The sequence below is a fragment of the Hevea brasiliensis genome, chromosome 16, assembly GCF_030052815.1.
Source record: "Hevea brasiliensis isolate MT/VB/25A 57/8 chromosome 16, ASM3005281v1, whole genome shotgun sequence".
NCBI classification, from domain to species: domain Eukaryota; kingdom Viridiplantae; phylum Streptophyta; class Magnoliopsida; order Malpighiales; family Euphorbiaceae; genus Hevea; species Hevea brasiliensis.
Genome location: NC_079508.1, coordinates 51,612,310 through 51,622,784, shown reverse-complemented (window position 1 = coordinate 51,622,784; position 10,475 = coordinate 51,612,310). Strand labels below are relative to the sequence as shown.

The window sequence follows — 10,475 nt, the reverse complement described above, 5'->3', positions numbered from 1 at the left end:
TTGGCTGAAATATCAGCTGAACAAGTTCAGGACGAAGCATTGCAGCCTCGACATTCGATGGTCACCAGGTCACAGTCCGGAATAGTTAAGCCAAACCCAAAGTATGCTTTACATGTGTCTATATCTCCTGATATACCTCCTGAGCCTAAAACTGTTAAGAGTGCTCTTGCACATCCAGGTTGGAAACAGGCTATGATAGAGGAGTATCAAGCTTTACAGTCAAACCACACTTGGGAACTTGTTCCTAGACCAGCGCATGTAAATATAATAGGGTGTAAGTGGGTTTTTAAAGCTAAAATAAATTCTGATGGGCATTTGGATAGATTGAAAGCTAGACTAGTTGCCAAGGGGTTTCATCAACTAGATGGTGTTGATTACACCGAAACCTACTCCCCTGTTATTAAACCAGGAACCATACGCTTAGTTCTTTCTGTGGCTTTAGTGAAAAATTGGCCAATTCGCCAATTAGACGTGAAAAATGCATTTTTGCATGGATTTATAACAGAAGATTTATATATGGATCAGCCACCTGGAATGAAAGATCCTAATTATCCTAATCATGTTTGCAAATTACAGCGAGCATTGTATGGTTTAAAACAGGCTCCGAGAGCCTGGTTTAATAGGTTGAGTATGTTTTTAATTGATTATGGTTTTTTTTGCAGTTTAGCTGATCCATCCTTGTTTGTCATGCATACATCGACAGGTGTATTGGTTTTATTAATTTACGTGGATGATATGTTGTTAACAGGATCGTCTATGGCTCTAGTTCAGAATTTTTTGCAGGTCTTAAGCAAGGAGTTTTCCATGAAAGACCTTGGGCCATTGCATCATTTTCTAGGCATTCAAATTCAATCGACTGACTCTGGGTTACAATTGAATCAAACCCGTTATGCCTATTCAATTTTGGAAAGAGCTCAGATGGTGGATTGTCAACCGATGCCCACTCCACTTGTTCAGCGACACGATGCTGTTACAGACCCGACACCAGTAGCTGATCCCACCTTCTTTCGAGGGCTTGTGGGTTCGTTACAGTATTTGACACTAACCCGACCGGATTTGTCCTATAGTGTCAACTATATTTCTCAATTCATGCACAGTCCAACTTTGTCTCACTTAAAATATGTTCGTCGTATATTACGATATCTCAAAGGAACAATACATTTTGGCTTATTTTTTAAAAAAGATACCTCACTTGTTCTTAGTGCATTTTCTGATGCAGACTGGGCCGGATGTCCAACCACACGACGGTCTACTACAGGCTACTGTACTTTTCTTGGTTGCAATATCATTTCCTGGTGTGCCAAGAAACAACACACTGTTGCGCGTTCTAGCACTGAGGCCGAGTATCGTTCCATGGCTCACACTGCAGCCGAGCTTACTTGGCTTGGATATCTCTTACAGGACTTGCAAATCTATCCCAAGCAGCCGCCTATTTTATATGGTGATAATCTTAGTGCACTACATTTAACAGTCAATCCAGTATTACATTCACGCAGTAAGCATGTTGCTCTTGACTATCACTATGTTAGAGAGCGTGTTGCTCAAGGGGTTTTGATCACAAGATACATTCCCTCAGCATATCAAATCGCTGATATATTTACGAAGTCCATGACAAAGGCTCGCCTAGCACAATTTCGACGCAAACTATGTCTCCACCCTGGACATAGTTTGAGGGGGGATATTAGCTCAAGGAGTAATAAGGACGAGTCCGCCTCTCAGGAGAAATAAGGATGCCGTGTTTTTAGGCTTGAGTAAAGGAGTGATAAGGTGAATTCTGTAAATATTGTATATTTGAATGAGTCTTTGTGGTTGAGATTCTTTGGGTAATTCGTTCCCTTCCAAGTGATAGTCTTCATTATTTTTCTCCTCCTTTTCAGCAACCTCTGTTATTATTCTTTTTATTTAAGCTGAATGTATACTGTCAATTGGATCATTGAGGTTTCACATTAATAAAATTACATCTTCTTCACTTTATTATCTGGTTCGTTCTTGTCCTTTTTTTTTTTGCTTCGCTAGTGGAGAACACATCTTGGAACTGTGGATAAGTAAACTTCTTGTGATTTAGTGTTGGTTGAGTCTAGAAGAAATGTGATTGAATTGCCTAATTTTACTGTTTAAGGTTTGCTTTTGAAGTCCTTTTCTAGTTATGTTGGTTCATGGGATCCACTTTGACCTGTTTTGCATACATTCAAAAATACAGGACAATAATAGTTGTGTTATCAAAAATTTTGAGGGGGATCAGATTTTGATGCTAACAGAAACACAAGCCAGCAAAATATTCAGCTTCAATTTTTAATACACCGTTTTCTTTTTAGGGGGCCAGTAATTGGGACCAAAAGTTGTAGTGGTATCATATCTTGATGTCAGTGTAGCCCATTAAATTATTGAAGCTCATGTGGTCCGAACCTCTCTCTCTATCTAAAACTTATTTATCTTGGGGAACTCTTAATTTTTTTACAAGGAATGATTAATGATAGCATTTAAGTGGACTGTAATGGCAGACTAATTTTGGTTTTCTTGTCAAAATGTCAACGTGGTTTTGTAGAGCTTAAAGTTGGAATCTCTTTAGTTGAATAAGAGGTATCAGACTGGGCCCAAATGTAAATTTTAAAAAATTCACAGGGGACAGACTCTGCTTAGATGTCAAGGAGCTATTTTGGTGTAATTTTACAGTTCTGTCTTAATCACACATGTACTGTGACAATGTCGTTCCTATGTTGTTTATTGTTATAATTTAATGTTTGGTTCTATTTTACTGTCAGTCATGCAATTGGAGTGAATATAGAAAGATCTATGGCCAATGTGCTGCCTGAAAAGTTACTTGGTTAGACAGTATTTCTTATTTGTTCTGGAAAATCACCAAAGTCGCTGTGTCAAATTTGATTGTATTTAATTTCACATGCCCCTTATCATCATATAGGCCTTGTATATTTATTTATTTAGTTGGTGATATTCCATCGTTCTTGTTATCTTTGAATTAATTGATACTCAAATTGTGAATTTATATAAAGCACAACCGGCTGGTTATATGTTTAGAAAATATCTTCTACCAATAATTTTTACTTTATATAATTAAGAATTAACAGTACAATGACAATATTTGGTTGCACTTTTTTGGTTTTTTACTGAAAGCTTTCTTTTGTGTTTCTATCTCTCATTTTATTCATGGTCATTTTGTTTCTATAACAATTCTTGTAGATTGCAACACATGTTACAATATTTGCCTATGGTAGTGTCAATTAATCCTCATGTTTGACCTTTTAGTAACTAAAATTGGAAGAAATAACATGATCATCTTCATCAGCAGCTGCATCATATTTTTGTGATATCTTCTTGGTTTTAGAATAAATCTCATGATATTACTTCTACTTCTGAAGTTATTACGTGAAGAATGATGATTCTGTACCCAATCCAACTGCATCATTTGGTTGGACAAGTAGCATGGGCTCTTCGCCGGGGAGGCATTCATTAAGTTTATCGACACACTGTGCCCCTTCAAATAGATGATGATATTGAAAGTGAAAACCTTCCAGAGGCAGGTGATATTGGGGATAGGGCCCTTCATACTAAGCGGCATAGTGAGAGTAGCAGCATCCAGTTATCCCTTTATAATGCATTAGACAGTGGAGTAGTGTTTCCCATCAGGGAGGATAACTTATTACAATCATATGGGATCAGTTCTTATGATTCCACAATTTTGAATAGTGTCCCTTGTGTCACAAGTTCCAGAAGAAATCATATCTCATCTTTCAGATGCTATGGTGTGCTCTAAGGACAAAAAACCAGTGAGCTTGCAATTAATCACTTACTTTGATTTCTTTATTGATGATTAGAATCATTTAATTTTGTCGTTCATGGTACCAGGCCATATTAATAAAAAAAGTGTTGTATGTTCAAATTATGAGCAGCTCAATTTTTGTCTCACTTCTATATGCAGGAAAAAGAGATGGTTTTATCACCAATATTGGAATATATATCATGTCTAGTTTATCTGTATATATACATTTTACTTTTACTTCCTGAAAGTTTTGTATTCGCAATTTCACATTAGTGAATAGTTAATTTAATGAAAAATTGAATTTTTAGTTTCTTTTTAATTTTTTACTTGTTAAGTATGCCATCGGTAATTATAGAGGTGGAGGTTGCATTCGCATTTGATGTAATTTTCAATTAGTAATGGATGATACAATTCTAAATAGAAGTGCAGGAGTTTTGTCTAAATGTTTTCAATAATCATCATTTGCTCCATTGAGTTTATGTTATTCCTCATCCCTCTTGTTTGTTTCACTGTTTTAGCTAGATCCTTCGTTTTCTCTTAATATGTGTTGTTTTGATCTTTTTTGCAATCATGTTTTTTTACTCTACAACTCTTCATGATCTTTGTTGTTCAATACTCTATTAGTCTAGATAATTCAAAGCTAGAATGCTTCTATTGGTCATTTTCCTATCAATATAATACAACTCAACTCACCTAAATCTTTATCCCAAAATTTTGGAGTCGGCTATATGGATTCTCTTTCTCCACTCTAAACGATTTTATGTTAAATCCTCGAAAATGTGTAATACTTCTAGGTCATGTTGTACTACTCTCCTCCACGTCAGTTTAGGTCTACCCCTTCTTTTCTTTCTATTCTCTACCCTAATATGCTTTACTTGTCTAACTGGAGCTTCCGTCTGTCTACGCTTCATATGACCAAATCACCTCAATCTCCCTTCTCTTAACTTATCCTCAATTGGTACCACTCCTACCTTTTCTCTAATACTCTCATTACGAACTTTATCTAGTCTAGTATGGCTACTCATCCACCTTAACATTCTCATCTCCGCAACTCTTATATTAGACACATACGACTCTTTCAGTGCCCAACACTCACTATCATATAACATGGCCAGTCGTATGGCTGTATGATAAAATTTTCCTTTCAACTTATTAGGAATCTTGTGATCACATAAAACTCTTGTGGTACATCTCCACTTCAACCATCCGGCTTCAATCCTATGACTAACATCCTCCTCACATCCCCCATATACTTGAAGGACTGAGCCGAGATATTTAAAATTATTACTTTGAGCAAGTATCACTCTATCCAAACTAACTCCTTGCATTTATATCTATTTTATATCTCATTAGGTGTTGTACAGTGAAAATAACTGAAAGGGTGGATGTCTACTCATCCTGTACATGCATTTCAATCTGATCAGGTGGTATATAGTGGCAATGGCTACAAGGGTGGATGTCTATTTGTCCTGTGCATGTTTTGAGTGGCAAGGATAAAGGGTCACACATCACCGGGCAAGTTAACTTTAAGGCACATCTGATAAATGTGAAACTCCCTTCCCAACTATGATTTCTGGGTACATGGCCCACTAACTTTTAGGTGCAGATGCTGTGTATTCTTTATTAGTTTGAACTTCAATCATGAAGAATTTGCATTACTGTTCACAGTAGGGATCTTTCTAGGAAGATGCTTAACCCTAGGAGGGTGTTATTGAACTATTAGGAAAGTGATAGTGCTTAGACAATGGCACTAGGAAATTAATGAATCATTTTACTAATCCAAAAGCAACATTGATCTTGTAGAGAAACACACTGTTGACAATCTAAGAGAAAAGTGTAATCTCTGTGGTAAAAAAGAACCTGAATGAATATTTTAGTTATCCTTGAAGACTCTTCTTCATTAAGTAATTATTGATACTCTTTGTGTAAGAATCTCATCATGCTTTGTTTGCGTGTGCAAAAGACTGGGTTAAATCAAGAGGGTGATTGCACAGATAAGTGAGAACTCTATTAGTCTTAAGGGTAATTTTCACATATTAGTCTTCAAGCTACTCTATTAGTAGTTTTAGCACCAGAGGTTTAATCTGAACATTTGATAAAATTGTCAGGATCTCTTTCAAATGATTAAAATTGTCATGTCAAATTCACTTTCCTCCCTTGAATTCATTCTACACCAGTTTTATAGTGTTCTATGAATATAGGATCCCCTGTTGGCATAACAATGATTCATGGATCATAATCTTAATTTAAAATCTCTTGTTTTGTCTTGTTATAGTTGAGATAATTGAGTGCATTCAGGCTCAAGTTCTGTTTGTATGTGTTGTTCTTTTTTTTTTTTTTTTTTTTTTACTCAACTTGATATTTGGGGTGGTGTAGATGAATAGTTTTCTGCATATATGTTTGAAATTTGTTACAGCTTTTTTGGTTCTCTTATGTGATTTGAAAGGTTCAATTTGTAGCGTGTATTGCACAATGTCATTTCTTTAATTGGGCCTTCAGAAACAAGTTAATTTTGGCTCCACAACCTATAAATGAATATTGAAAAAAAAAAGAAGAACTCTTGTTTCAAATTGTCTCTCCCTTTCCAACTTTATTCTTATTGTTTATTTTAGTTGAGGGAGTTGCCCTCAATTTAGCTATGCATTGATCAATACTATACTAATGTATGACAGTATACTTTTCCGGTTTTGACAAGGTACTTATTACAGAAAATTTTTGGCCCTAGTGTAGCTGGTGTGACAATTGACCACTACCCTTTATACCTTGACCTTCCTTCGAACATGGCTGTTCTTACTTTCCTCTCTCTCATGTGCGTGCATAAGAGTGCACACACACACACACACACACACACACACACGTACAAAAACACAGAGCCCATGGGTGCACCTACATACACACATTCCCTTGTTCTTCTATTTTATTTATAATTGACATATTTTCTCTTTTGGTGCTATCCAACTTGTTATAAACAGATTAGCCATATCTTTTGTTAGAAGAGTTGTCTGGGATGATTCTATTATTAATGAAGATTCTAGATTTTGGTCCTAACTGCATATGCTTCCTTATCATGTACATTATATTTCTTGCGGATATTAAGATTTTGATTGGTTGAAGCATCAATAGTCTAGAAATAATATAACAATAAATTTATAAGAAAGTGCATTTGGGCATTCTCAGACTTCAACAGAGATATTTGATGTACTTATTTAAGAAAAAGAAGTTATCATTGCACATATTGTGGATATAAATGATTAAATATAAATGATTGTGGATAGGAAAATTAGAGTTGTTATGTAATTAATTATCAGTTATTATTTGAGATTGTCATGTCTCCGATTCTGATTTGTGTTGCTGATAAGCTGTTCAAGATAGATGGGTAAGGATTGGTTTGTTAGGATTCAATAGATCTGCAGGGAAGTACATATGTGTAGGATTGACTTGTGAATTTGGTGCTCAACCATGGGAATGGAATTTGTGTCTTCCAAAGTGCGCGCCCCTCCCTCCCCTTCTCTTCCCCGCTTCCTCCCTCCAGAAAAACAAAGGAGCTGTAAATGTATGTCCTATGATTTGTAGAGTATGAGAACTTGTTGTAAAATGTACTTGGTTTCCTGCCCTTCTAATGAAGTGAGAGCATATTCAAGTATGTGCATACAACAAGGTGTCATTACTAAATCCATGGTATCTTGACACATAGGGCATGGTTAAGAAATTGGAATGTGACACTAATATTTGTGAGGCTTTTTCTCCAAAATGAAAAACATTTTCTTTAGCTTTCCTGTCATCTCCTCCACTCTGGGATTTTTTCAGTAAATATGATTAGTAAAAATAGAACTCCCATGTAAACTTAGTATTCATTATTTTGGTTGGTTCATTCTTGATGGGATGGTGGAGTGTTGTTTTTGAAGGAGATATAGCCAGTGTGTCTGATCCTTTTGCCATTGGATAACAACTGGTTAGTTGTTAAGTCCCACAACTTTCAGTGGCTGGAATCAGAAAATGCTTGATCTCATTGTCGATGGCCAATGGGTGTTTGTGCTGGTTGGTTTTCTTCTAGGTAATATGCCAGTTGACAAGATGCACAAAACATCTAGGAGTATTGGTAATTGGCGCATGAAAACTTATCTTGCACTCTTATACTTGTGCCTGATCAAATTTTAATAGATAGTAATGTAAAGTTAGCTCTTTCCCGTTGTGTATATTTCAGGCTTGTTCCTTGCAGCCTATTCTTTGGTATTAGGACAGCCAAGCGTTTCAAGTCACTTCTCAAAATACTAAATAGAGGTGAAACTAGAAGTAGCGGCAACTAGAGGGTACACAGCCACAAGCGTCATCTGGCAGTTACAGCAGTTTTAGTGCTTGCGCTTGGCATTTTATGGAGTGTGAGTGGGACACTGCTAAAGGGGTTCAACAGTGGCAGCAGTGGTGCCCATTTATGGCTGGCTTGCTTAGTTGCAGCACCAGGAATATGGATCAGGTGGTTCTTGGCACACGGTTTAATGGACATGGATTAGGGAAAACAGGCTATCTGAAATGGGTCCCATTTGGAACTCTAATTGCCAATGGCATGTATCATGGCTGCACTCACTATTTTGAAGAAAATGGTAAGTTCTAAATCTTCTAAATCAATTTTGAAAATGTAGATCTAAATTTAAGAGAAATTCACAAGCATTGACAGGTTAATATTGAGGGTTCACCAAATTTTATATCTGCCTCAATGTCTTGGCATTATCGAATGAAAAAATGCAAGCATCTATTTTGATAGGCAGTTGTTCCTTTCCTATTTCCATTCATTATTCTAGCTCTATAATGTTACTGTATTAGTTGTTAAAGAGATTTAAGAAAGTCTGAAGTTGAATTCGGCAATTGCATAATTCACATAACTGCAATTTGGAATTTTGATTGGTTGAGGTCTGGTTGGTGCTGCAGGTTCATACCAAGGCCTGCAATACCATTTCAACAGGCATACAGTTTGGAATTTTGGGTTGTCTGAGTGCTGTTTCAACTTTCATTACTGAATAACATGCCATGGAAGAACGTAACCAAAATTGGAAAGCTTATGCTTATGCTTTAATAATAATGCTGATGTTATTTGGCTTGGGGATCCTGATATAATACGTACCTGTTTGGACAAGGGGATATGAATAACATGCTATGGCCAGCTTATTGTTACATCTCTTATTGATACATGCCAGGTTGACGTGGTGCAGAATTTGATTGGTACAAGCTGAAGAAAAGCCACCATTGTTCCACATGTTGCGTCTATTAGTTATGCAAAGGTGAGCCTCTCTACCAATGCCATATACTGTAAAATTCGGCTGGCTACGTCAGCCAAGTTTTGACTGTTTCTTAACTGCATGTGCATGCATATATCTTTAGAGAAAAATTTATATAGACCTAAATAAATTTAAGACACAAAAATGTTGATTTCACCATATATATTGAATTTTGAATTACGATAGATCAGCTCTATACAAGAATTTACCTTATTTATAGTACATTTCAAAAGCATAAAATGTTATGCATACGTACTTTTCCCTTAGTTTGGAAAAAAAAAATGTAAAAAATTTAGGAAATTGAATTATAGATAGAACATATTCCTAAAATTCATTTTGTTAAGATCAGTGGATCAGAAATCAAAGACTCTAGTTGTGAACAGATATCAATAAGATCCATTATTCAATTTATTTGGTCGGACTTGGATTGCAACATAATTAGACATAGTTTAATGATAATTTCCTCTTGAATCGAAAAGGGTCAAATACAAAAATATTATAGAACATGAATTTTTTTTTTTGTATATCAAACAATAAAATTTTATTTTATTTTTCTATATCAAAAATTTTATTTTATAGCCCTTTTTGAATCTGGGTAGTTCGTCCTAAACTGTCCTCTCCACACAATCATGTGGGGCAATCAACAGTGATGTGAGAGTTATCAGTGGGACCGTAGTTAATGGTTCAAACCACTTATGGAGGGAAAAGCCTCATAATGGAGCATATGAGTGAACACTGAAAGCCTAATAATGCAAAGCAGAGCATAGCATAGCCTGAATCTTTTATAGGGCCATATGAAGCTCCTTTTACTATTCACTACTTGGAAAGAGAGGAGCCACAGCCACAAACCTCACCAAACTCGCCAAAGATTTAATAGAGTCGACGTAAAAGCAGGCACTGACACTACTTAGAGCGGTGGTTTGTGACATTTATGAGAGACGAAGGATGTCGACGCTTTTCAAAAGTTGTACGTGGCTCAAGTGTACGCGTTTATTATTATTATTGTTATTATTATTATTATTATCATTACTACAGCTGCTGAAAGAAAAATAAACTAATTATTAGAAAAAAAAAAAACCTGCATTCGTATAATTATTAATCTATTATACCGGTTCAAATTCATTTATAATATAATAGATTAATAATTATATTTATTTTAATAATATAATAAATAGTATAATATATAAATTAAATAAATTATATGATATATCATTTCACGTATCAATAGCAATAACTAATTATAATTTTATTAAATATTTAATATAAATCAATTATCAACAGCTATCAGTTAAAAGTAACAAATAAATCAACACACTTGTAAATGTAAATAAATAAAATTAATAAATTAAATTTTAATTATTTAAAATAAAATTTTAATATTTATTAAGTTATATTTACATAAATTTTAATAATATTTTTAAATT

General features: G+C 35.1%; 1 pseudogene; it reads left to right on the top strand.

Moving 5' to 3' along the window:
- Positions 1 to 7,793: 7,793 nt before the first annotated feature.
- On the top strand, positions 7,794 to 9,097 carry LOC110665595 (fluoride export protein 1-like; annotated as a pseudogene).
- The last annotated feature ends 1,378 nt before the right edge of the window (positions 9,098 to 10,475 follow it).